This window comes from Mus caroli, unplaced genomic scaffold (genome assembly GCF_978045245.1).
Source record: "Mus caroli unplaced genomic scaffold, Mus_caroli_1 scaffold_3, whole genome shotgun sequence".
In the NCBI taxonomy this organism is placed as follows: domain Eukaryota; kingdom Metazoa; phylum Chordata; class Mammalia; order Rodentia; family Muridae; genus Mus; species Mus caroli.
The window spans coordinates 265,110-292,568 of NW_028227258.1; the positions used below are offsets into that span (position 1 = coordinate 265,110).

General features: G+C 39.5%; 1 pseudogene across 1 annotated transcript; it reads left to right on the forward strand.

The window, feature by feature from the left end:
• The first annotated feature begins 3,242 nt into the window (after positions 1-3,242).
• On the forward strand, positions 3,243-26,536 carry LOC147005421 (proline-rich protein 23A3-like; annotated as a pseudogene). Its single transcript, XR_015046591.1, has 2 exons — positions 3,243-3,363; positions 25,000-26,536. The product of XR_015046591.1 is annotated as a proline-rich protein 23A3-like (transcript).
• The last annotated feature ends 923 nt before the right edge of the window (positions 26,537-27,459 follow it).

The following is a 27,459-nucleotide window of genomic DNA, read 5'->3' on the forward strand; positions in this document are numbered from 1 at the left end:
CCCATCCCCAGCCAACTGAGACTAGCAGACTGTCATGTGTTTTATCCTCTGCTTAATATTTTCTTTTTAGACAGGATTTTGTTAATTCATTTTATTCTTATTTCTCTTAGTTTTGAGACAAGACTTTGCTATACAGAACAGGCTGGCCTAAGACCCATGGTGATTCCTTTGCTTTGGCCTCTGGAGTGCTAGAATTACAAGCAAGCATCATTACTCTTGTTTATAATTTTTAAAATATCTATATTCCAGTTCACTAAATCTCTCTGCTGCTAAGTCTAATGTGTTATTTTAATTTTTTCCCCTAGTTTTAGAATCTCTGGTCTGATTTTATGTCTGGCCAATTATTTTTGAAGTACTAGAGATTAAATCTTATGTCTGGCAGTTCTAATAATCTCCTGTACCCTTGTAATATTTTTGACACATATTAGATATATTTAGCTACCATTTTGGAACTGATATTCTAGCACTTAGTCTCCTTGTCTATTGCATTGTACATTTTATTTGACAGTTTTCTTTTTTTTTTACTAGATAGTTTAGCCTCAAAGCCCCCATGCCCTCCCCTCTCCCTGCTCCCCAACCCACCTACTCCGGCTTCCTGGCCCTGGCATTCCCCTGTACTGGAGCATATGATCTTCCAAAGACCAAGGACCTCTCCTCCCATTGATGGCCTATTAGGCCATCCTGTGCTACATAGGCAACTAAAGACATGAGCTCTGGGGGGTACTGGTTAGTTCATATTGTTGTTCCACCTATAGGGTTGCAGACCCCTTTAACTCCCTGGGTACTTTCTCTAGCTCCTTCATTAGGGGCCCTGTGTTCCATTCAATAGATGACTGTGAGCATCCTCTTTTGTGAAGCTATGCCAGTGCCTGGCAAATTTGACAGCTTTCTTGTGGTTTCTTTCCTAGTTGATTTGAACTTACACTGTTTAAATTCTCAAATTTCTCTAGAACATATCTAATTTCTCTTCTAAGTTTATGGGAACATTCTGAGAGTTCATTCAGATTATCTTTGGCTTGATTTAAAATACATGGGTAACCTGGATTTTGGCTCTTGAACCATGTAGGTCTGTATCAAATAATTTTATGGAGTCATAGGTTTCTTTTTTTATTTATATTTTTCCTTTGTATAGAAAGTAAAAGCTGAGAGCAGCTAGATATAATATGAATCTTTTCATAGCAGAGATCTCTCTGGCTCAGCTTCTGAAGGTAATGACCTGTGATAGTTCTAACCTCATACAAAGTTCTCTAAGGGAACTGAGTCAATAGAATGTGTATATATTGAAAAGGGGGAGTTTCTGGAATGGCTTATACAATAGGAGCTGGAGAGTTCAATAATCTACACACTTGAGAGGCTGAAACCCCATTATCTTCTTAGTCTGTGAAGCTGGATGTCTCAGTAGACTTAGTTTGGAGCTGGAAGCCAGGAAGATTCCTAGAAAGCTGTTGATCAATACTCCATACTGCAAGGTCAAAGAAATTGGAATCTGATGGTGTAAACAGTAGTAGGGTCTGTAGACAGGCAGGTGAGTCATGCTATTCTTCAGACTTCTTTATATCTGGGCTACCTGTCAAAAGATATCACCCACTGTTGGGGGAGGGTGTTTTCTTAGAAATACCCCCATAGACCCACTCAGAGTTGTGTTTCTTAGTTGATTTCAGATCTTATGTAGCTAATAATCACAATTAACCATTCTAAACCTCCTACTCTGGCTTGGCTTTTGTGTTTGTCTGCTGTTCACAGTTAGCTGTTCATTAGACCTGGGGGAATTAGCAGTAAGTACTTTGAATTAAAAACAAAACAAACAAACAAAAAGATTCTGCCCGTAACTTTTCTCTGTACTCTGCTCCTCTGAATAAATAAGTTTATTTTCTTTAGTTTAGTTACACAATAACACTTTGAAAATGATTCATTTATTTACCCGAATGAATGTTTTACTGGTATGTATTTACATGTACCACATGAGTGCAGTGCTCACAGAGGTCAGAAAATAGCATTGAATCCCTTGAAACTAGAATTACAAACAGAGCTTACTAGGTAAAAAAAAAAAATGGCTTTACTTGGAAGATGGCCTATCAGTTAAGATATGAAGTAGCAGTTATTCATGAGAAGGCACATCAAGTGAAGGTGTCTGGTTAAGGAAACAGTGTGTATAAAAATATTATGTTTATATCTTATTTGGAGAAAAGTATTTGAGTAAGGTGGCTCAGGACACCCTTGATAAAATATTTTGTTGTATTTTAACTTTTGTTCTAAAGAAATATATACAAACATGTTTACAGCTTTTTTTCTCTGTAATTTTCAGATAATATGATGTCCAGAATATCCACAATTGTTTTATTAATCACCCAGATCAAGTCAAGATCTTTTGACATTTTTAAGAATAGTTTTTGCTACCTTCTGAATACCATTTTGGGTAGAGAACATGGTACAGTTGTTAAGACCAGGCTCTCTTCTCTGCTTATTATGGTAGATAATGGACAGAAGTGCTATACTGAAGATTAAACAGGCAGCACATTTGCTAAACAAGAACAAAACTATGAATATTCAATTAGGAAACATTAGTCCAATCAGATAATATGAACATGGAATGCTAATAATGGAGTTTAATGATATGTTGGCACCTTCAGCCTAAAAAAGAAAAGAAAAAGAAAAGCTATAAAGTTAATCATCTAATAGGAGCTGCTGAAACTCATTCATGAGGGAGATTTTTTCCTGTAGGCATTAATTTTTTTTGCAACCTACTTTTCATAAGGGTTCAACCTCTTCTCTAGCCCAGCAGACGTATTGAAAGAGAAAAGTTATTAAGATAATGGGGAAGGGGGGCTGGAGAGGTGGCTCAGTGGTTAAGATCACTGACTGCTCTTCTGAAGGTCCAGAGTTCAAATCTCAGCAATCACATGGTGGCTCACAACCATCTTTAATGAGATCTGATGCCCTCTTCTGGGGTGTCTGAAGACAGCTACAGTGTACTTACATAAAATAAATAAATAAATCTTAAAAAAGAAAGAAAAGTTTAAAAAAAAGATGGGAGGATGTAGTGTGTGCTATTCCTATTTAAAAAAAATGATATTGGGGAAGTGGATCTGTTCAGCAGTAGTTCTCTAGGGGTGAGCTCGATCTTCTATATCAATAGTTCAGTCCCATAGCAAACATTAAATATGACTCAGCAGCTACAGACCTCGAGTCAGGCAGATATCACACGAACCAGCAGCTAAAGTCCAGTTCTTTTGGCAGGCAGACACCAGGCATGAACCAGCAGCTGTTGTTCAACCATAAAGAAATTGAAAATCTCACCAGCCAGCCTGAGGCGAGGCCATGGAAGCAGCAAGCTGCCACAGGAACGTTAGGAGCAGTTCTTTGGTGAGTTTCTCTCAATGGCTATGTTACCACAAGTAAGCTCAACAATGCTATGTAAGGCAGACCCATATATGTGTGTTGTTAGTGAAGAATAGTGAGGGGGAGGAGCAAATAAAACCAACATTCAGTGCTCATCTCCTACTGTCTCTGAGGTCATATTTATATTCCTTCATCACAGTTCCATTCATGTGTTTGCTGTATCAAAGCATCCTTTCACCTGTGTCTATTTCAGGAAAACATTCTTTTACATGACTGCTTTTGCAAAACATTCTTTCACCTGTGAGCCCCAGAAAAACATCATTTTACATAACTTACTTTCCAAAGAAACTAGAAGCTTCCACTTCACTTCCCAGAGAACAGAAGTTCCCAGAGAAATTTATCTTTCCATCTTGATCTTGTTTTATATTGTTCACTATTTGAAGCAACATTTGAACAAAAATGTTAACCCCTCACTCTCACCCCTCCTCTCCCCTCTTTGTCTTCTCTCCTCTCTCCTCTCTTTCTCTTCACCTCTCTTACTCTCTTTCTCTCTATCCTTCTCTCTCTCTCTCTCTCTCTCTCTCTCTCTCTCTCTCTCTCTCTCCTCTTCTCTCTTTCTCCCTGCCTTTATATAATAAATCTGTAAAACCATAGAGAGTCTCTGCTCATCAAGATCTGCTGTGCTCACTCTCATCAGTGTTGAGAACCTCTTCCCTCATCCCTCTTTCCTATAACCCTAGGTGACTTTAGCAAAGTAGCCCCGGGATTCCAGGTAGGGTTAGGGCCCTCCCTGAAGAGTGGGTCAGAGGCTTAGATGCCCACCCGGATATGAGTGGAAAGTAGATAGCAGCCCTCCCACACCTGACTGACCAGAGAATAGGTGGAACTCTGGTGGGGTGTGGGTCTTCCCCCTTCCCCTTCTTCCCCAGGGCTCCCCTTTTTGGTTCCCGACAGAAGGTTAGGTGCATCTTATCTCACTAAGGCCAGACCAGGCTGTTCTCTGCTGTATATGTGTCAGGAGCCTCAGATCAGCTAGTGTATGCTGCTGGCTCAGTGTCTGAGAGATCTCAGGGGTACAGGTTAGTTGAGATTGCTGGTCTTCTGTGGGGCTGCCCTTCTCCTTAGCTTCTTCCAGCCTTTCCCTAATTAAACCTCAGAGGCCTCCAACTTCAGTCCATTGGTTGGGTATAAATATCTTCATCTAATTCAGTCAGCTGCTTGTTGGTGCTTTTGGAGGACAGCCATGTCTCCTGTCTGAAAGCACACCATAGCATCAGTAATAGTGTCAGGCCTTGGAACCTCCCCTTGAGATGGATCCAAAGTTGGGACTGTCACTGGACCTCCTTTCCTTCAGTCTCTTCTTCATTTTTGTCCCTGAAATTCCTCTGGACAGGAACAATTCTGGGTCAGTTTTTGACTGTGGAATGGCAACCCCCTCCCTCTACTTGATGCCATGTTTTTCTACCAGAGATGGACTCTACAAGTTCCCTCTCTCCACTGTTGAGTAATTTTATCTAAGGAATAATAAATGGAAAAGTATTGCATTGTGTAAATGAACAATATTTTCTGTATCCATTCTTCCATTGTGGGACATCTAGGTTATCGTCAGCTTCTGGCTATCATAAAGAAGGCTGCTATGAACATAGTGGAACATGTACTGAGGCATATAAAGTTTGCAAGACCAATGGGCTTCTCTTTCCACTAATGGCTGACTAGGCCATCTTCTGATACATATGCAGCTAGAGACACGAGCTCCGGAGGATACTGGTTAGAGACTGCCATACCCGGGGATCTATCCCATAATCAGCCTCCAAACGCTGACACCATTGAATACACTAGTAAGATTTTGCTGAAAGGACCCTGATATAGCTGTCTCTTGTGAAACTATGCCGGGGCCTAGCAAACACAGAAGTGGATGCTCACAGTCAGCTATTGGATGGATCACTGGGCCGCCAATGGAGGAGCTAGAGAAAGTTCCCAAGGAGCTAAAGGGATCTATAACCCTATAGGTGGAACAACAATATGATCTTAGCCATTCTTATTGGTGTAAAGTAAAATCTCAGGGTTGTTTTGATTTGTATTTCCTTGATGACTAAGGATGTTGAACATTTCTCTAGGTGCTTTTCAGCCATTAGAGAGTCTTCTGTTGAGAATTCTGTTTAGCTCCGTACATTTTAAAAATTAGATTATTTGGTTTGTTGATATCTAGTTTCTTGAGCTCTTTATAAATTTTGGATAGTATTCCTCTGTCAGATGTTAGGGTTTGTGAAGACCTTTTCCCATTCTGTAAGCTGCCCTTTTTTCCTATTGATGGTGTGCTTAGCCTTGGAAAAACTTTTCAGTTTCATGAGGCCCCATTTATTAATTGTGCATGAATTATTGGTGTTTTGTTCATGAATTTATCTCATGTGCCAGTGAGTTCATGGCAGTTCTCCACTTTTTCTTTTGATTAGATTTAGTGTGTACAGTTTCACATTAAAGTCTTTATCTACTTTGGCTTGATTTTTGTGCAGGGTGATAGATTTTGGTCTACTTGCATTCTTGTATATCCAGACATCCAGTTAGACCATCATAATTTGTTGAAGATGCTCTCCCTTTTCCTTTGTATGTGCTTTGCTTCTTTGTCATATATCAAGTGTCCACAGGTGTGTGGGTTTATTTCTGGGTCTTGGATTCTATTCCATTTACCAATTGTCTGTTTTATGCTAATACTTTGCAGTTTTTAGTACTATTGTTATGTAGTATAGTTTGAAATCAGGCATGGTAATACATCCAGAATTTCTTTCATTATACAGAATTGTTTTAGCTACCTTCGATTTTTTGATTTTCCATATGGAGTTGAGAATTGCTCTTTCAAGGTCTGAAAAGAATTGTGTTGGAAGTTTTATGGGAATTGAATTCAATCTTTAGATTACTGTTGGGCCTTATTCAGCCAGATACTGAGGTCTAGTGAGGAAGCCTGAGCCTTTGCTTGAGATTAGAGACCTGTCTTGCTCACTTCTGTCCTGGAGTGACTTAGCACTACCTGCTTAAGCCTGCTGTTGTAATTTTATTGGCCCTGTCAGTCACCCCATACCCTCTGTCACCATCACCCTTCCCCACCCCCTATGTCATCTCACCTCACCAAAATTCCCACCTCCTTCCTCAACCCTATATAAACAAAAGACTAATACAATAAAAACGAGTTCTTGCTTTGACAGACTCCCACCCCAGGTGTGTTTGTTTTGGTCCACAACACTAACCATCCTGCTCAGCCCTGGAGAGACTCAGCTGGACCAGGTTCTCTACTCTCTTCTGGATCTGCCAGTAGAGAGCCAACAAGATTATTTTCTATAAGATGGTCATTTTCACTATGCTAACCTAGCATAACTGTCCTCTGAGAGGCTTCACCCAGCAGCTGATGGAAACAGATGCAGAGACCCACTGGCAAACATTAGGTGGAGCTTGAGTAACCTTGTGGAAGAAGGAAAAAAGGATTGAAGCAGCCAGAGGGATCAAGTATACCACAAGAAAGCCTACAGAATCAACTAACCTGGTCCTAGGGGCTGAAAGAGACTGAACCACTGAACAGAGATCATACATAGGACAGACCTAGGCACCTACATGTATGTAACATATGTGCAGCTTGGTCTTCACATGGGACTGTTAACAACTAGAGCAGAGATTGTCTCTGACCTTGTTGCCTGTCTTTGGATCCCTTCCCCTGTCTTAGAGTTATTTGGAAAAAGGAAATCACAGTTGAGAAAATGCACTTATCATATTGTTCTATGGGCAAGCCTGTGGTGCATTTTCTTAATGATTGATTAATGTGGGTGGGCCCCAACCATTGTTGTGGTCCTAGGGTGTATAAGAAATCAGTCTGAGCAAGCCATGGGGAGAAAGTCACCAAAGAGCTCTCTGTGACTTTTACTTTAGTTTCTGTCTCTAGGTTTATATCCTGACTTCCCTGGGTGATGGACTATAAGCTGTAAGATAAAACAAACAATTTTCTTTCCAAGTTGCTTTTGGTCATGGTTTATTAAACTCAGAACAATGGAAAACCAAATTAAGACACTTAGTCTGGCTTCTCTTCACTTTGTCCTCTGATTTGTTAACCAAACACTCTTTCTAATGTGGAAACGAGTATTACTTGGCCTAATTGAGTTATGGTTCCTTAATTCTCTTGTGTCCAAGTCTTCACAAATGTTGTTTCTTCAACTGACATTTGCTTTTCCTTAAAATTTCAGTTGAAGTCATATTAAATAAAAAGGCATACATTTATAATCTATATTATATTACTTTCCTTAAAATGTTGTTTAAACAAAACTACACTTTTTGAATATTCATAGTATACATGTAGAATGATTTATAATAGAACATTGAAATATTGTAATTTCTGTCAGCTATGCCACTTAAGCCAGTTTCATTAGTCCTGACAACCTTACCACAGAGTGATGGTAGAAACTTTACCACTCTAAAACTCTTAAAATATTCATATTTATGGTCTTGGATTTTTAAAAATTACTCTGAAGGAACCACAGAAGCAAAGATATGCAGACTTCTCTGATGTAAAGTATACTGGTAAACTTACAAAGTTTACTGACAACACCAAGGAAACTGCGGTCTTGTTCTATCTCCATTCATTAAAAGTCCAAAATAGTCCAAAAGTCCAAAAACCCAGCTAGGTCCAAATAGTGACCAATAAGTTCTCCTGTTGTATGTCATTCTATTGCTGTCTTCTCTCTCAACTTCTTGTTCAGTCTCTTCTGTACTACCCTGCCCAGGCCTTGTGTGTTTCTTTTCTCTGTAGTAAGTAACCACTCTGTCAGCTTTTGTTCTTTTACTTTTTCCATGACTTTACTGCTGACAATTGAAGCAGCAGCTTGCCAATACCATCAAGGCAGGGCTTGGACTGGGAAGTAAAAGTCAAGTAAAAGCCATGGTCTTGAACTGGGATGAAAAAAAAGTATGTATTATATATTCATGTTTGAATCTCAGCCCTTTGCTTGATTACCTTGTGCACAAACAGAATATAAGCACATTTGACTTAAGAGCTCAGTGCCATCATAATTATATTTTAAAATTTTGTATGATAGAGGCAACATTTCTCTCTAGTTAAGATTTTAGTGATATAGAGAAGCTTAGAGCTTTGGTAGGCTACCTCTGTAATTATCCAAGTAAAACAACACTAGATTTCTAGGCAGGTGTGGTATGATTTGCCTATAGTTACTGTACAGGTCAATACCAGTCAAGATAACCAATCTAACAGAAACCTTTTACTATTCAATACAGTTAAAACGCTCAGTGTGAAACTGCCTCCTTTAAGAGATCTATGAGGTGAATTTGATGATTAAAATTATTATCAAGCCATACCACAATGTGGGTCTGCATTTTGCCTCTTCTTTGGGGTGTGTGAACACCACTCAGGCAGATGAAAAGGAAGGCACTAGGCTACATTCCATCTTCCCTGCCATAGGGGTATCAGGGTGGCAAAACACAACCTAAGATGGGAGTCCTAACCCAGGTGAGAAATGATGAAGACTGGAGTTGAAACTGGGGTTCCCAAACTGCCAGTCATCCAGAAGCTGCTGGGAACTGCAAGGAGTCAGAATGGAGGGGACCTGTGGGCAACAAGCCTGGGCCTGGGAAGGGGAAATTTGGCTTAGCTTAGGAGTATGTGTCTAGAGTATGATGGGGCTTTCTGTGGGAGATTTATGTAGTGTGGCTCTGTATGACAAAGGCTTTCCACCCAGGGTGGTTCTTGATGAGACAGTCCTTACTTGTCCAAACTGTTTATGGTAGTTGGAAATGGATGCACACAGCTTATTCAGACTGGACCAGAAATTAAATACCTTTTGCAGGAAGGAATGTCTGAGAAGGGAAGCTTATTGACTACACCTGTCGCTGGCCTATCTAGATACCTCATTAACATGGAGAACTCTGTGCTTTGTGCTACATGACTCATTGTCACAATCTTGATGTGGGGTGTCATGGTCAAGTTCTCCAGGACAGGAACCAAGTTGAGAATAGAACACCTACTGTTCTCATATATGAGAATTCCCAGGGTTTCTGAATGCACTCAACTTTCCTAGATTTTGTCTGGTGACATGGTTCCACTTGCCCTACACTACAAGAGATCAGGTTGTATGATAAGTTGAGTCTGCTTGATCTGCTTTGACTATAAATTTCCATGACTTTAATATTCTATTTGAAGTTAACAGTCTTTAAAATTACAGTGAACACATCTCATACTTGTCCTCTCCCCTCCTCACCACACAGTTTTGTAGCTTTAACTGGTTGTGCTTTAATACTAATAGAAATAGTAGCAACAATGCTGGTAGTTAATACTGTGGACTGCATAACACATGCCAGGCTTCCTCTAACCGAACATACACTTACTTAATCTGTAGTGCTTGGAATAAGAAAGGTCTTAGATTTCTGATATTTCTTTCGATTTGGGAATATGTGTGTATACATAGTACCCTGGGAATAGGATTCAAGTCTAAATGCAAAATTCTTTCATATGTACAAGCTGAGGATAATTTTATAGAATATTTTAAGATAATTTTGTGCATGGAATGAAGTTTCATGGTGTAGGACTTCTACTTGTGTCATCATGCTGATGCTCAAAAAGTTACAGATTTTAGAACATTTCAAGTTTAAGAATTTTGGATTGAGTATGTTAAATCTATCTGTTGTAATCTATTTTACTGAGTAGGAAACTGAAGCTCAGTACAATGACACTGACACCTAGGATACAGCAGAGAAGCAGAGTTATAATTTAAATGCCACTTTCTTTTCTTCAAAAGCCTCTGTTCCATGCACTTATATTGAACACAGAGATGACTACCTCACCTCAGCTCAGTCTAGGTCCCTTTCATTTTTTTTTCACTTAAAGGAGCTTTAATTGCAATGACCTACGGTGAATGTTTGGAACATAAAATAGAATAGGGTGAGTATTTGAAACACAGAGTAGAACAAAACACGTTTTCACCATAATGAAGATTGCTGAGCAGGATAAACAGAAAAGGGTAGTAGTATATAGTGTGAGAAGGTGTTTTTACAGAAGAGCGCATCAAAAGCTTCTTAAGTGAACATATTCAGGCAATGTGGCAAGGTAAGCAGACCTCTGGGTTGCATATTGTTAGGAAATGGCATGTATAAAAGCAAGGACTACAGTGAACTCAAATCTATGTTGTGAGACTAGAGAAGGAAGCCAATCAAGACCCATCAGAGAAGCTGGAGAGACAGTTTGCTATTGGATTCTGAGCAGCTGTTTAAATCATGGTAAATGGCTTATAATGTATAATGAGTGGGAGGAGAAATAACCACTGAATTGTTAGAGAAATGGCATAGTCAGAAAAGCTTTAAGGGGTGTTCTTACATTTGACAGTAGTGATAAAAGACAGCAAAATAGAGCAGAACACTTGAATATGAAAATGGGAGATTATAGTCAGGGCTCCAGAGAGCTGCAAGGAAGGCTGCTGGTAGGGAAGGTGAAAGAAGTAAGTGGTTCACAAACCTAAAGCACATTCTTTTGTTTGATCCTCTGAAATTCACCTCAGCTATAAGGGGAGGGGGGGAAGAGACAAAGGCCAAGGTGTGGAATGAATCACAATCATTTCTGAGAAAGAATTGTCCAAAGGATCTTGGTGAGATCAAGAAGGAATTGAAAGTTTAGCTTTTCCTTTCAGTTTAGCCTATGTTCCCCTTTTCTCTAATCTTGCCTCTGTCTTGTATTTTGTGTTTACTTTTCTCTGCTTCCAGGATTTAACAAACTATAAACCACGGTGAAGGTCTCAGGAAAGGAGAGCTATACATGGAGCAGTGGGGGAAGTTGCAATAAGGATACACTTAGAATGTAATCATTGTTAAGCCTTTAGGGAAAGGGCTGCCTGAAACATTGCATGGAGAGGAGTAGTAAATTCAGAGAAGCTCAGTTTTGATTCCTGGAATGTTTCTTCAAAGTCTAAGAATTATTTTAGGATAGAGAGCACAGAAAAACAAAACAATACAAAAATCAACTTTTTAGTTTCCTTTCAGCTCAGTCAAATATAGAATGATTTATAAGGTTTCTGTGTATGTATGTGTATGCCTACACACAGAGCACGGGACATGAATCCATGAGTCTGAACAGCTGGATAACTTCTGAGTTAAGTTTATTTGGAGGCTACTTACCTGACATTAGCATCAGGTCTCCAAAGTTGAAAGGTCAGTTATACAAAACTGCTCCCACTTTAGATCTCTGTTCCAGGGATGAGCCTATGGAATGTCTAATAGATTGACTATAAATTGGATGCTCATATCATGCCCATACTTGAGTTTTCTTAGCCAGAGCAGGTCACAGATCTCAAGGAAACACTGCTTACATTTTACCCATATTTTACAGATAGAACAGTTAGTAGGAAAAGGGTTCACTGGAAACCTGAGCTTCTGTCCAGAACTGGAAGGAGCCACTTGCTTACAAAGTGCATGGAGGGAGGAGCTACTTGCCCACTTATGTGCATGCATTTCTGTTTACTTGCCTGGAGGCTCACCTAAACTCAGTTCTCCCCAGAGTTGGTGGAGGCTTCATTTCTCAGAGGCATGATTGATGAAAGCATGGGCCATTGATTCACATTCTCTGGATGTGGAAATGTGACTGTGATCTCAACCCTCTAAACACACAGTTGTCTGTCCTGGAAATTAATCCCCAACCTTTGATTCTCTTGTGACTTCCCAAAATTAATCTCATTAACATAAACTCAGGTGTGATTTGAAAGGGATTGGTATAAACAACAAAAAGGCTGCCTTTTCCTTCATTGCTCCAGAGCTGTTATGGAGCTATTTGGGAAACTAAGGACACCAAGCCACATAAAAAGTGACAAGGAAATAATAGTTGTGCACCAGATTTGGGAAAATAGAAATATATTTATACACATGTAATATGTATTATAATGTCTAAAATAGCATATACTTGGTTCCTATGATATGTGACTATTAGTTTGAAGCCAGGCATGTTTAAATTGCTCTAATGCTAATAGCCTTTCGTGTATAACAAAACTAAAAGAAGATTTTCAAATTATGCAATCCCTATTACTAAAAGGGTGTTCTTTTGAGGAAAAACAACAATAACAACAAAATGGCATAAAAGTTCACATCCATTTTCCATACCATTTTCTTAAAAATGGGGTTGCTAACAGGCAATTATAACTTAAGTAGTGAATCTTCAAATAATGGTAGTTATTGTCAATTATTTTTAGTATAATAAAAAATCTCTGTGTTCATAATAACACTTTTTCCCTATTCAGGAGCCATCATGCTTGGAAATGTGTTATTCATGATTTAATTATTCTATATGCATGCAATATATCTGGCAGCATTGCATTTTAATGAAGATGCTGAGCGGCATAAAGCTGTAATTTCTATCAGAGGATCCTGTCAAGACTGAACAATAAGAGCTTCTGAAAAGGACTAGGAAACAGCCTAGTCAGAAAGAAAATTAAAAACCCACTTGAATGTTTTAATTATAATCATTAGAGAGATTTTGAAAGCCTTTAGTGTGTCTACAGAGCCCACAGTTTAGGAACTGCCTTTCTGCTGGAGAAAAATGATTTTGAGGAAAGGGGCTATTTTCAAGATTCTGTGGGGTGAGGAGCCCTCAGGGGAGCAGATCAGGTCTCTGATCCTAACTCCTCCTTCTATATCTCTGGTAACACACTAATTTTGAAGTGAAAAACAGTGACAATTAAAGGTGGCTGAACTATTACAATTATTCTTTAAAATTTAAAATACCATATAAAAGCATAGCCTAAATTAGAAAAGAGGAAACAAAGTAGAAGTAGAGGGTTTTGTTGAAGCCCATTAAGGAAAGACTACTTTCTGGTAAAAAAAAAATGCCCATTGTAACCAACATTTCAGGCAAGATGTTTCCACTAGTAAAATGGTGACTGCCTTGGTAACTTTTGTATTGCTTTGAAGACACTATGATCAAGGCAACTTACAAAAAATATTTAATTGAGGGTTTGCTTATAGTTTAAAAGTGTTAGTCCATTTTATCATAGCAGAAAGTAGGATGTTAAGCAAGCACGACTTGGTACAGTGTTTAAGAGTTTACATCTGATCCACAAGCAGGAAGTAGAGAGAGGAGAGAGACAGAGGGTGGGAATGGGGTGGGAGGATGGGCTTTTGGAGTCTCAAAACTCAATCTTTGTGATACACCTCCTCTAAATAAGGCCATACTTCCTAATTATTCCTAATAGTCCAACAACTTCAAATCAGACATTTGAATATATGAGCCTCTAGGGGCCATCCTCATCCAATTCATTACAGTGGGTCCACTTTCTGATTGTACTTAAAGGCTATTCTCCAGAAAGAATTCTATACTGGGTATGTATATCTGTTAGAAACTGATAGCTAAGGATGACATGGGTTTGAGGAGAGGGTGGAACTTATTACTGATATTGAGCTAAACAGATATGTAGCCAAACTGCCTACATATGTAATATTTATATTTACATCCTTGGACTGGTGCTACTATCTGGCTTGGTCAGAGAATTTTTTTGCAGTGGACAATAGTTAATTCAGATACTCATTTTTTAAAATTCTTCTTCTCTCATATATTACACAATTACAGAGACTCATAACTATTTAAAATACTGAGAATAAACAGCTGTTGAGTACTCAAAAAGGAATATTTACATCACCTCCTCCAAAATATAGGGAACATCAAGAAAAATGTAAAGAAATATTCTAAGAGTGGTGGATTGAGAAGAGTTCTGTGAAACACTGTCTTCTGGATATGATAAGCTGATGTAATCATCAAATATAATGCAACCTCTACTCCTAGGGCTGATGGAACATTATAGAAGAGGGGACAGAAAGATTATAAGGGTTAGAGAACCAAGATGTCTGCTGTAAGATAGTGTTTTCTATATATAATAGGGAAGTTGCACCCATGAAATCTCAACGATGTGATTACAAGATGTGAATAATGGCAACACCAGTTAATATGTCAAAGTGGATAGGGAAAATTTCACAAGGCCCCTTCCTAGATAAAGTACTGGGAAACAGAGATTCAATTTTCTTCAGGGATGAGCCTCATGATAAATTTAATCCCAAGTGGTCAGACTTAAAAACAGCAACCCTGAGTGGATTTAGCAGGATATATATTCAATAATAAAAAAAGTCATGCATTTGAGAGGGACTAGAGGGGTCATGGGAGAAGTTGGAGGAGGAAGTAGAAGAGGTACAAAACAAAGTGATTCTTTGAAGGCATTTCTGGAACTGGCCAGACCCTAGGGATTCATTAAAAGTCCAAGGGAATAAAAAAATGCAAATCTTAAAACTTTCCTTAAAACATGTTTGTTTTCATGACATTTTTTTCAGTGTGTGTGTGTGTGTGTGTGTGTGTGTGTGTGTGTCACAAGTACCATATGCCACTGCTTTTGGAGGCATGAAAGATTTGGTTCTCTCTTTTCACCCTGTGGGACTCAGGATTGAATTGAGATCATCATGCTTAGCAGAAAGCACCTTTACCTACTGAACCATCTCACATTCCCTGAAAGACTTTCCTTTGAGAAGTGGGCATCTTGCTTACACAAACTTTTTGGGAAATTGTCTTCCCATAATTGAGCAGTTCAACTGTTCAAACATTCAGATATTTGCCAATGTTGTTATGGTCCAAAGTGCCTTGACTGCTGCTTGTGTTGGTGGCATATCTTAATGTGATATGTATGATGCTGTTTTTTAGATATGGAAAACCCAGGAATTTAAAAACCCATGGTTTTTATCATATTCCAAATGAAAGTCTAACAGCTCAGACAATATGTAGCAGGGTTCCATACTAGTTCTCTCATATGTGTATTTAAGTTGTAATGGTGAGCAGAGTTTAAGAGGTTCAAGACCTAGGAAAGGCTTAGCATAGGCAGGTAATGCCCTTATCACTTATTTTATTTAGTCTCTGGAGCTAAATGGTAGAAAACTCATTAAATATTATAAATGCTTAATACACTTTCTGGCATAAACTAACAAATACATGATAAGAGCTGTTGTTAATTTTGATGACTTGTTATTAGTACTGTAATAATAAATATGCAAAATAATAGAACATCAGTAATCAAATGAATAAGTTATACTTCAGCTATCAATTCCAAGGAGAAAGAGAGGAGAGAGAGAGGGAGAGGGAGAGAGAGAGGGAGAGGGAGAAGGAGAGGGAGAGGGAGAGAGAGAGGGAGAGGGGAGAGGGATAGGGAGAGGGGAGAGGGAGAGGAAGAGGGGAGAGGGAGAGGAAGAGGGGAGAGGGAGAGGAAGAGGGGAAAGGGGAGAGAGGAGAACAGCATGTAAAGTGTTTCAATTTAACATTTCAGAATTGGAGTGGCTTTAAATAAGAATAATAAGAATTATAAGAATTATAGCAATCTAGGATGCATGTGGGTAATGTACATGCACATGTGAGATGAAGGTCATTGGTATAGAGAACACCAAATGAGGTGTGGCTGGAGATTGGGTTTTTCATCCCTGGTGGTGGGCATCTTCCTCGATGAGAGTATCATTAAAGGAGATAATTTCAAGTGGTAACATCTTGAATACAAGTAGAAAGTAGTCGAGTCTTTGTTGGCAGGTTTTCCAATACCCAGAAGTGTCACTAGATCCTGTGGCTTCAGCAGATGGTCTAGAGTAACCTCTAACTGTAGGAATTGGCTTTTATTTTTTATTTTTTTCATGAAAATAGCAGGTGGCTGTCAGGGGATACATGTGCTGTGTTGTCCCTATTCCTACAAACCATACAAGCCTCCCTGGTTTCAGAGAAGAAAAAAAAAAAACCAAAAACCTGTAGGAGCTACTTTACTAAGCATCCCAAAATCTGTTCTCATTTCTAATTTAGAATGCAGAGGCTTGTGTGGTGACACATACATTTGAAAAGCTCAGATTAAATAGGGGTGATCTCAACAGTGATTCACTGATGGAATCTGGAAAATGAATCATCTCATTTATGGGCTTGTCCTTGGGAGTCACCAGGGTTAGAGATCTTTAATAAGTTCTAAAGAATTTGCTGCTCTGAAGGAAAGAGTGAGCCCTCCTGTGGTAGCATTTTGGTAACTACATATAGTTGTTTACAACATTATTTTATTTTATTTTTAAAATTTTATTATTTTTTTTTTTTGTGTGTTTTCAAGACAGGGTTTCTCTGTATAGCCCTGGCTGTCCTGGAACTCACTCTGTAGACCAGGCTGGCCTCGGACTCAGAGATCTGCCTGTGCCTGCCTCTCAAGTGCTGGGATTAAAGGCATGGGCCACCATTGCCCGGCTACAATAGTTTTTAAAAAACTGTAATTTTCTTTAGTTCCTTTTGTATTCATCTGTAGTTTGGAAAATGTTTCTGTATTGTCATGCCTCTTGTTAATAAATTATGGAAAGAATGATGTGTTCAGCACCAAAGTAGATATGCATTCAGTGAACAATAACAAATATGTTTCACTATTCTGGAATCTCTGGAAATTTATCTTTTTTTTCCCTGGAATCTATCTGTTAGCAAGAACTAACAATTTCTTAGAATATTAAATGGTTCTAAATTAACCTTATATGGCATTTAGAGGAAATAAATAAAAGTAAAGATGGTTTATAATATAAACCCCAGATATCAATAATTAGTGTATCCCAATAACAGTTCTATGGGGAAGTAAGATCTGTACCCATCCCCAAAGATGGATATGAGGATTCACCCCTGCAATTTCAGCATGTAGATGTTGAGTTTGAGGCTAATCTGTGGCTGCAGAGCAAGTTCAAAGTCAACTCAAATACATAGTGAATACCCTGTTTCAAAACCAAACCAAACCAAACCAAACCAAACCAAACCAAACCAAACCAAACCAAACCAAGCAAAACTCCAAGGGGTAGGTTGGTAAGATGGTTTAGTCAGTAAAGACACTTGCTACTAAACCTGATGACCTGGGTTTGAGCTCTGAAACCTGTATGATTATTCCTACAAGTTTGATTTTCACACATGCCCTGGGGTATGCCTGTGTACCTTAATCCCATATATAATAAATGTGAAAAAGGAGAAAGAATAAAAGGCTTAAGAATATAGTTCAGTGATAGAACGTTAACTTAGCATGCACTAAGCCCCGAGTTTAATCATTATTACTGAAAAACAACAAAACAAGACAAAGAAAAAAATAGTACCCCAAAGATCTTAAAAAACAAAACAAAACAAAACAAAACTACAGCATTTGTCCAAATAAGTGTTTATTTTTGTACACAGTATTCTTGTGATGGCTAATCTTCATAGTCAACTACCTATGTTTAAGATCACTTAGGAAATACACATCTGAAGATAACTATGAAGAAATGTTCAGAGACATTTAACTGAAGAAGAAAGAACACTTTGAATGTAGGCAGCATCATTCTATATATTGGAGTCCCCGAGTGAATAAAAAAGGCAAAAGCAAGCAGAGCAGCAGCATTTCATCTATCTCTGCTTCTCAGCTGAGTGAATGGGGTGACAAACAGTCTCACACATTAACCACATGTTCCTCACCATGATGGATTCTATTTTCTCAAGCCATGAGCTGAAATAAACCCCCTTTTAAGTGGCTTTTGTTAGGTATTCTGTAGAAGCAATGAGAAAAGTAACTATTATAAGTCCTCTGAGTTTCCCTAGTAGCTTTAGCACACACAGTAGCACTCTATATAAATGTTCATTTCCAGTACAATCTGATTATCTTTGTAGTCTCATTCTCAGATTTTAAGGTTTATAGCCAATATTTGTTGTTCCAGAAACTGCCCTAAATATTTATTAATATTTTATCTGTACAAAAATCTTAGGTGGTCAGTACTTATTTGTTATCATTATTTCTATTTATATGCAAAGAGAAATCAAAACCCAGAAATGTTAAATAAATGACTGAAATTCACCCAACTTAAAAAAATCCAACATTGAAACCCACTTTCCTATCACTCATCATGTGCCTTTGTGTGTTTTTTACCCATTTTAAGCACCCTGACTCTTGGTGTCATCTTTAGAATCACTGTGTTACTAAAGGGAATGATTTCCCAATCTGGGAGGTTTGAAGTAGTTGCTGAGTCCCAGGAAAAGGAAGAAGAATGATGGCACTGGAATATGGTGAGCAGGTTAGAAATAGTAAAAATGAGACCATTGCATAAGCAGAAACTTACAGGGGTTTGGATTTTATTCTAAGCAATACTGGTATTCATTGGAGGGATTTAAAGCAGACAGTAAGTTTATCTGATGGTTTGAAGCATGATATTCTTTCTGTCAGTCCTTTTGTTTCATCAATGAGTCTTACCCAATATCAGTTATAAAGAGAACTCTTTTTTTTTTTCTCTGAATTCTGTCATCAAGCAGCCTGTATCCTTTCTCACAGCATGTAATACTTTCCCAAATGAGTCATTTACAGGACTCAAATAATTCAGTAATGGTACACAATTTGTTGTTTTATCTTGAGCTCTGAAAACAATATCTCGCTCATAGTAGACACACAATAAATACTGGTTAAATAAGTGAATAAACATATGAGTGTGTCTCACAGTAGATGCAAATTTTTTTCAATTTTTTTAGATATTTTCTTCATTTACATTTCAAATGCTATCCCAAAAATCCCCTATATCCTCCACTCACACTGCTCCCCTACCCACCCACTCCCACTTCTTGGCCCTGGTGTTCCCTGGTACTAGGGCATATAAAGTTTGCAAGACCAAGGGGCCTCTCTTCCCAATGACGGCTGACTAGGCCATCTTCTGCTACACATGCAGCCAGAGAAACGAGCTCTGAGGGTACTGGTTAGTTCATATTGTTCTACCTATAGACAAGGGGTCAATTGTACTGGCTATTTTTGTGTCAACTTGACACAGCTGGAGTTATCACAGAGAAAGGAGCTTCAGTTGAGGAAATGCCTCCATGAGATCCAACTGTAAGGCATTTTCTCAATTAGTGATCAAGGAGGAAAGGCCCCTTGTGGGTGGGACCATCCCTGGGCTGGTAGTCTTGGGTTCTATAAGAGAGTAGGCTGAGCAAGCCAAGGGAGGCAAGCCAGTAAAGAACATCCCTCCATGGCCTCTGCATCGGCTCCTGCTTTCTGACCTGCTTGAGTTCCAGTCCTGACTTCCTTTGGTGATGAACAGCAGTATGGAAGTGTAAGCCGAATAAACCCTTTCCTCCCCAACTTGCTTCTTGGTCATGATGTTTGTGCAGGAATAGAAACCCTGACTAAGACAGTGGTCAAGCTGCTAATGTGTGCTCTCTCTAGTTTCTTTTTGGAGGCACTCAGAGCTATGAGTTTTCCTCTTAGAAATGCTTTCAATGTGTCCCATAAGTTTGGGTATGTTGTGGCTTCATTTTCATTAAACTCCAGAAAGTCCTTAATTTCTTTCTTTATTCCTTCCTTGACCAAGGTATCATTGAGAAGAGTGTTGTTTAGTTTCCATGTGTGTGTTGGCTTTCTATTATTTATTTTGTTATTGAAGATCAGTCTTAGTCCATGGTGATCTGATAGGATGCATGGGACAATTTCAATATTTTTGTATATGTTGTGGCTTGTTTTGTGACCAATTATGTGGTCAATTTTGGAGAAGGTACCGTGAGGTGCTGAGAAGAAGGTATATCCTTTTGTTTTAGGATAAAATGTTCTGTAGATATCTGTCAGATCCATTTGTTTCATAACCTCTGTTAGTTTCACTGTGTCCCTGTTTAGTTTCTGCTTCCATGATCTGTCCATTGGTGAAAGTGGTGTGTTGAAGTCTTCCACTATTATTGTGTGAGGTACAATGTGTGCTTTGAGCTTTACTAAAGTATCTTTAATGAATGAGGCTGCCCTTGTATTTGGAGCATAGATATTCAGAATTGATAGTTCCTCTTGGAGGATTTTACCTTTGATGAGAATGAAGTGCCCTTCCTTGTCTTTTTTGATGACTTTGGGTTGGAAGTCAATCTTATCAGATATCATAATGGCTACTCCAGCTTGTTTCTTCCTACCATTTGCTTGGAAAATTGTTTTCCAGCCTTTCATTCTGAGGTAGTGTCTATCTTTTTCTCTGAGATGAGTTTCCTGTAAGTAGCAAAATGTTGGGTCCTGTTTCTGTAGCCAGCCTGTTAGTCTATGTCTTTTTATTGGGGAGTTGAGTCCATTGATATTAAGAGATATTAGGGAGAAGTAATTGTTGCTTCCTTTTATTTTTGTTGTTAGAGTTGGTGTTCTGTTCTTGTGGCTGTCTTCTTTTAGGTTTGTTGAGGGATTACCTTCTTGCTTTTTCTAGGACGTGGTTTCCGTCCTTGTATTGGTTTTTTTCTGTTATTATCCATTGAAGGGCTGGATTCGTGGAAAGATAATGTGTGAATTTGGTTTTGTTGTGGAATACTTTGGTTTCTCTATCTATGGTAATTGAGAGTTTGGCTGGGTATAGTAGCCTGGGCTGGAAATTGTGTTCTCTTAGTTTCTGTATAACATCTGTCCAGGCCCTTCTGGCTTTCATAGTCTCTGGTGAAAAATCCGGTGTAATTCTGATAGGCTTGCCTTTATATGTTACTTGACCTTTTTCCCTTACTGCTTTTAGTATTCTATCTTTATTTAGTGCATTTGTTGTTCTGATTATTATGTGTTGAAAGGAATATCTTTTCTGGTCCAGTCTATTTGGAGTTCTGTAAGCTTCTTGTATGTTCATGGGCATCTCTTTCTTTAGGTTTGAGAAGTTTTCTTCTATAATTTTGTTGAAGATATTTGCTGGTCCTTTGAGTTGAAAATCTTCATTCTCATCTACTCCTAATATCCGTAGGTTTGATCTTCTCATTTTGTCCTGGATTTCCTGGATATTTTGAGTTAGAATCTTTTTGGATTTTGTATTTTCTTTGATTGTCGTGCCGATGTTCTCTATGGAATCTTTTGCACCTGAGATTCTCTCTTCCATCTCTTGTATTCTGTTGCTGATGCTCGCATCTATGGTTCCCGATTTCTTTCCTAGGGTTTCTATCTCCAGCGTTGCCTCAATTTGGGTTTTCTTCATTGTCTCTACTTCCCTTTTTAGGTCTTGGATGGTTTTATTCAATTCCATCACCTCTTTGGTCTGGTTTTCCTGCAATTCTTTAAGGGATTTTTGTGCTTCCTCTTTAATGTCTTCTACCTGTTTAGCAGTGTTCTCCTGTATTTCTTTAAGTGTGTTATTAAAGTCCTTCTTGATGTCCTCTACCATCATCATGAGATATGCTTTTAGATCTAGGTCTAGCTTCTCCAGTGTGTTGGGGTGCCCTGGACTGGGCGAAGTGGGAGTGCTGGGTTCTGATGATGGTGAGTGGTCTTGGTTTCTGTTAGTAAGATTATTACGTTTACTTTTCGCCATCTGTTAATCTCTGGGGTTAGTTGTTATCGTTGTCACTGTTTAAAGATTGGAGCAGGCGCTGTGTTCCACTCACCAGAAGTCTTAAGATCCTGTGGCGGGTGTCGTGGGTAGCTGGCGGGTGTCAGCCGACCCTGCGCCCTAGCTACTCCGGTGCTGGTCAGACTGGAAGAGGCTTGTGGCCCTACTCAGGCCGGTTTTCTGCTTCCCTAACTAATGCAGTCTCAGGTCCCATGGGCAATTGGACTGGGGCAGAAGCTGTGTTCCCCTCACCAGAAGTCTCAAGATCCTGTGGCGGGTTTCGTGGGTAGCTGGCGGGTGTCAGCCGACCCCGTGCCCCAGCCACCCGGGTGCTGGTCAGACAGGAAGAGCTCAGTCTATCTTTTTTCTATCTCATTTTATTTCATGGGTTTAAATGTCATTTGTACAATGTGGAATATAGAGAGAATCTTTAGGTACTATGTGGAAGCCTCACCTATCAATAAAAAGCCTATGTCCAATGAACTAAGGTAGGAGAATATCATCATGAAACCGAAGGAGAAAAAAAATGAACAAATTTGTAGAGGCATTTGGGAGAAAATTCCCAAAATGCTTACTCAACAGTGCAGACAGAATAATGACAGGACTGTCTTCCTGTCACTTAACTTACATTGCAAATGGTTATCAATATATTCTTGCTGTAATTCCAATTAGCTAACACTTAAATTGTTAGAAAAACTCGATGAAAATGTAAATGAAAAAGTGTGGTACACACACCCAGCAGAGCTCAGGACTACATAGCAAGTATACCAGACACCAGACTGACTTAGCCAAAGCCTCTAAAATATAGTCAACAAACAAACAAACAAACAAATAAATAAGAAACATAGCAAAAGGCTATGTTCCTGAGCTGTAGTGTTTGTAGTGTTTGTCTAGTTTGTGTGAGGATAAGCTCTAACAGGGGAGTGGAGAGAGAGAGAGAGAGAGAGAGAGAGAGAGGGAGAGAGAGAGAGAGAGAGAGAGAGAGAGAGAGAGAGAGAGAGACTAAAAATGGTTTCAAATCTCAGAAACACATTGATATAACAAAATGCTCAAAATGCCACTTATAAATCAAGCAGATCTGAGCTTAATTATCATTTTCAACACAAAGGATTTAAATTTGAAACTTTTTTTTCCCCCATGCGAGATGACTTGTGATGATGAACTAATTTTCTACCACATGATTTTATCAGTCCAGGCTAGCCTTGAGTTCACTATGTACCCAGACTGGCCTAGTTGTCATCATGTAGCAGGCTGGCCTTGAACTCATAATCTCATGGATGTTATAAAGTATTCACAAGAATACTTTTATGATTTTTTTCTGGGGATCAAGTTCATTGGCCTATAGCATACTAGGCAAATACTCAATCATTAATGTATTTTCCAAGATCAATTATGTACTTCAGTATAATACAAATTTGAGGTCAATTTTCTAATGGAAATAAAAATATCTTAGTTACTGGAGTTAAGTACCAAGCTTGAGCTCAAGAAACAACTGAAGTTTCATTTTGGTAATTTCCAGTTGCATTTTCTTTTCTTTTTTTTTAATTTATTTTATTTTTTATTAGATATTTTCTTCATTTACATATCAAATGCTATCCTAAAAATCCCCTATCCCCTCCCCCTCCCCCTGATCCCCAACCCACCCACTCCTGATTCCTGGCCCTGGCATTTCCCTGGACTGGGGCATATAATCTGCAAGACCAAGGGCCTCTCATCCTATTGATGGCCAGCTAGGCCATTCTCTGCTACATATGCAACTAGAGACACAAGCTCTGGGGTGGGGGTGGGGGGTACTGGTTAGTTCATATTGTTGTTCTTCCTATAGGGTTGTAGACCCCTTTAGCTCCTTGGGTACTTTCTCTAGCTCTTTCATTAGGGGCCCTGTGTTCCATCCAATAGATGACTGTGAGCATCCACTTCTGCATTTGCCAGGCATTGGCATAGCCTCACAAGAGATAGCTATATCAGGGTCCTGTCAGCAAAATCTTGCTGGCATATGCAATAGTGTCTGGGTTTGGTGGTTGTTTATGGGATGGATCCCCAGGTGGGGCAGTCTCTGGATGGTCCTTACTCCTGTCTCAGCGCCAAACTTTGTCTCTGTAACTCCTTCCATGGTTATTTTGTTCCCCATTTTAAGGAGGAACGAAGTATCCACACCTTGGTGCTCCTTCTTCTTGAGTTTCATGTGTTTTGCAAATTGTATCTTGGGTATTCTAAGTTTCTGGGCTAATATCTACTTATCAGTGAGTGCATATCATGTGAGTTATTTTGTGATTGGGTTACCTCACTCAAGATGATATCCTCCAGATCCTAACCACTCTGGAAATCAGTCTGGTGGTTCCTCAAAAAATTGGACATAGTACTACCAGAAGATCCAGCAATACCTCTCCTGGGCATATACCTAGAAGGCATTTCAACTTGTAATAAGGACACATGTTCCACTATGTTCATAGCAGCCTTATTTATAATAGCCAGAAGCTGGAAAGAACCCAGATGTTCCTTCAACAGAGGAATGGATATAAAAGATGTGGTACATTTATACAATGGAGTACTACTCAGCTATTAAAAACAATGAATTTATGAAATTCTCAGTTGCATTTTCTTTAGTGAATGAAGAGAATTTCTCAGTGGCTGTGGGACAAAGAGTTCATGACAACATGGCAGGGGGTGGGAAAATAATTTTCCTGTGTGTGTTGCCACAAATAAAGGCAATACAAACTATAAGGACTTCCAATGGCTAGTTCCTTCTCTAATCTCCCCTGCCAACTCCCCCACATGCCTCCAAAAACATGAACACACACACACACACACACACACAAATGCGCACCAAAACACACACCCAGCAGGGCAGTGGTGGCACATGCCTTTAATCCCAGCACTTGGGAGGCAGAGGCAGACAGATTTCTGAGTTTGAGGCCAGCCTGATGTATAGAGTGAGTTCCAGTACAGCCAGGACAATACAGAGAAAGCTTGTCTCAAAAAAACCGACCCCCCCCCCACATTTCTAGGTGGGAGTGGGACAAAGAGTTCATGACAATGAGGCAAAGGGTGGGAAAATAATTTTCCTGTGTATGATGCCACCAATAATGCAATGCAAACCATAAGGACATCCAAGAGCTGATTTATTTTTCTCAACCCCCTAGAAACATTCAACATAACTTTCCCCTGCAACCTCCTAGTCCCCCACCCACCACCCTTCCCATGCCTGGTCCCTAGACCCGGCCCTGCCTGGGCAGAACTTCTTTGGAAGCCAGGTATATATAAAGAACTCTTCCTTTCTCAGCCAAAACATCGGAACAGCTAGTCTTTCTGATCACATCTGCTCTCTCCCAGATCTCACAGAGTCTCTTACAAAATCAAGCCAGACAGCAGTTGTACCTGAAAGAAATATAGCTTATAGGTCCAGCACCTGCATCAACCTCTTTGACAGCCACTAATGTTGCACCGCAGTTCCAGCGCTGACCCTGGATCCAATCCTGTCAAGTGCCCTCGACTCCAACTAGACCAGCCTGCTCAACACGATCTGGAAGGGCCTATTCAGCCTTCCAGTGACTGCTCACCTCCATGATGGCCTCTGGCTCTGCCCTTCAGCTACCCTTGGATGGTTTTGACCTGCTGCTAGAGCACCATCCTACCTCGATCCTGAAAGTGTCACTTCATGGTCACACCATCCTCTTGGTCCCCGAGGGCCTCTAGGCCTCCGCTTGACCAGGACATCCTGAGTTCTCACCTACCAGTCTGCTTGGTTTGCTCTCTTGGACGTGCCCCCAGACCTCATAGTCATCCAGCCAGGATCCTTCAGTGCTTCAGTAAGAGACAGCGAGGTCTTGGAAAAATGCCTCTCACTAAGAGATGCCATGGATAAATGCTCCAGATGGCCTGGTCTCAGGGCTTCATTTCTCATCTTCTTCATTTCAGGGTCAAGTCCCAAATTGCTGGAGTCTTTCAGTTTCTCCTAGTGAAAAGAGATATGCTCCGTGGTCCACTTGGAGCCTCAAAGGCAGCATGATCCACTGTAGCCTCTCCCTCCATCTTTTCCTCCAAGTCACCAAGAACAGCACCCTCTGAGTCCTGTGAGACCTACTCACCCTCCGTACAAGGCCAAGAGGTGTCTCTTCTAGGAAAAATGGACTGCTCCACCAGCACACAATGCCTAGGACACTTGCTTGGTAACCCTATAGGATTTCCAGAGCTCCTCGAGATACCCAACAACCTAGCCTTGAGCCTGTGTGCACACAGCACTTTCTGCTGCACACTAGAGACAGAAGATAAAGACTTCAAGAGGAAGGGAAACATTACATCACACCTTGGAAGGTTTATTTTTTGTTTTTTGTTTTTGTTTGTTTGTTTGTTTGTTTTTAAACTGCCTTTGAAAACCAGAAGATGGATTGTCAAACTTCAGATTTTATCTCAAAACTTTCCATTTTCACCTCATGTGCATTGGCAGTTCTGGGTAAGAACCCTGTCTGCCTCTCCTGTTTCTCCAAAACAAGAAACCACTGGGTTTGGTGCCAGTGTCAGTCCATGACTGAATGAAGACTTGTCCATGTTGTTTCAAGCTGTTCTCCACAGAAACACCATAGTAGGAGAAAATGGTTCGAGCCCTGAATGAATGATGTTTCTTTGCTTCTTTTCAGCCATTCCTTAACTTGGTGGAGTGATCTTCACATGTCAGTCTCCTATGAATGATACTTGATGCTGTTTTCCACATGCACTGGATGGACCTTTCTTTCTGACTAAGTTCTCACAGTGACTTTAGCATTAGACTCATGGAAAGTGGCTGGTTTACTGTTTCATATTCTTTTATACTTTAATCTTAACAATATTTTTCTCCTCTTAGACAAACTTGTATGAAATGTTCAGTCAATATAGAATTTGCCTCATAATGTATATAAGTAAAATATTACTTGTAAAGTTTAAGCCTATGCTATAATTTTGTTTTTTTTTTAAATAGATTTAACATTAAGACACCATGGGGAACAGCTTACAGGTGCACATAATCACAAAATGAAAATTAACACAGAAGCACCAAGGTCTAATGTTGAAGCTGACACTTGGGAAGCTGACATGATATAGGGGCTGAAAGAAGGGATTGGGCCTGGTGGTGGTGGCACACACTCTTGGTTTCAGCACTCAGGAGGCAGAGGCAGGAGATCTTTGAGTTCAAAGCCAGGGTGGACTACATATTTAGTTCCAGAACAACCAAGGCTCCACACAAAGAAACCCTGTCTTAGAATAAAAAACAAAACAAAACAAAACAAAACAAAACAAAACAAAACAAAACAAAACAAAACAAAGTTAAAAAAAAAAAAACTAAAGAGGAAAGGAGAATCTAAAGGGTTCTTTGGAAAATCAGTTGTGTTGGATGGTGTTTAGGCAGACTCATGAGGGAACTTTTCCCTGAATCAGACAGAGGAGAAAGGATGTTCTGCTAAAGCAATCAGGAGAAAGAACATGTAATAAAGGATTCTTTTCTAACTACACACAGGTATTGGTACACCTTACATTGTGTAGTTGAGCTCAATTTGACATGACTCCATAGAGAGAAACACACACACAAAAACTTCTGGTGCTGCAGTTTATTGCCACTTCCACAGACTCAGGCTAATTGGCAGAGAGACGTTAGCTGAGACAGATTTACCTGCTGAGGCAAAACACATACTATAGCAAGGCAAGACTTATGCTTAAGGCAATACCCATGTCAAAGAGGCTGAGCGTGGTTTACTTGCATAGCAGAACACTTGTTTGTTTCCTATTCCCTGATTTTTGCTATGTCATGAGAGGCACAGCTCC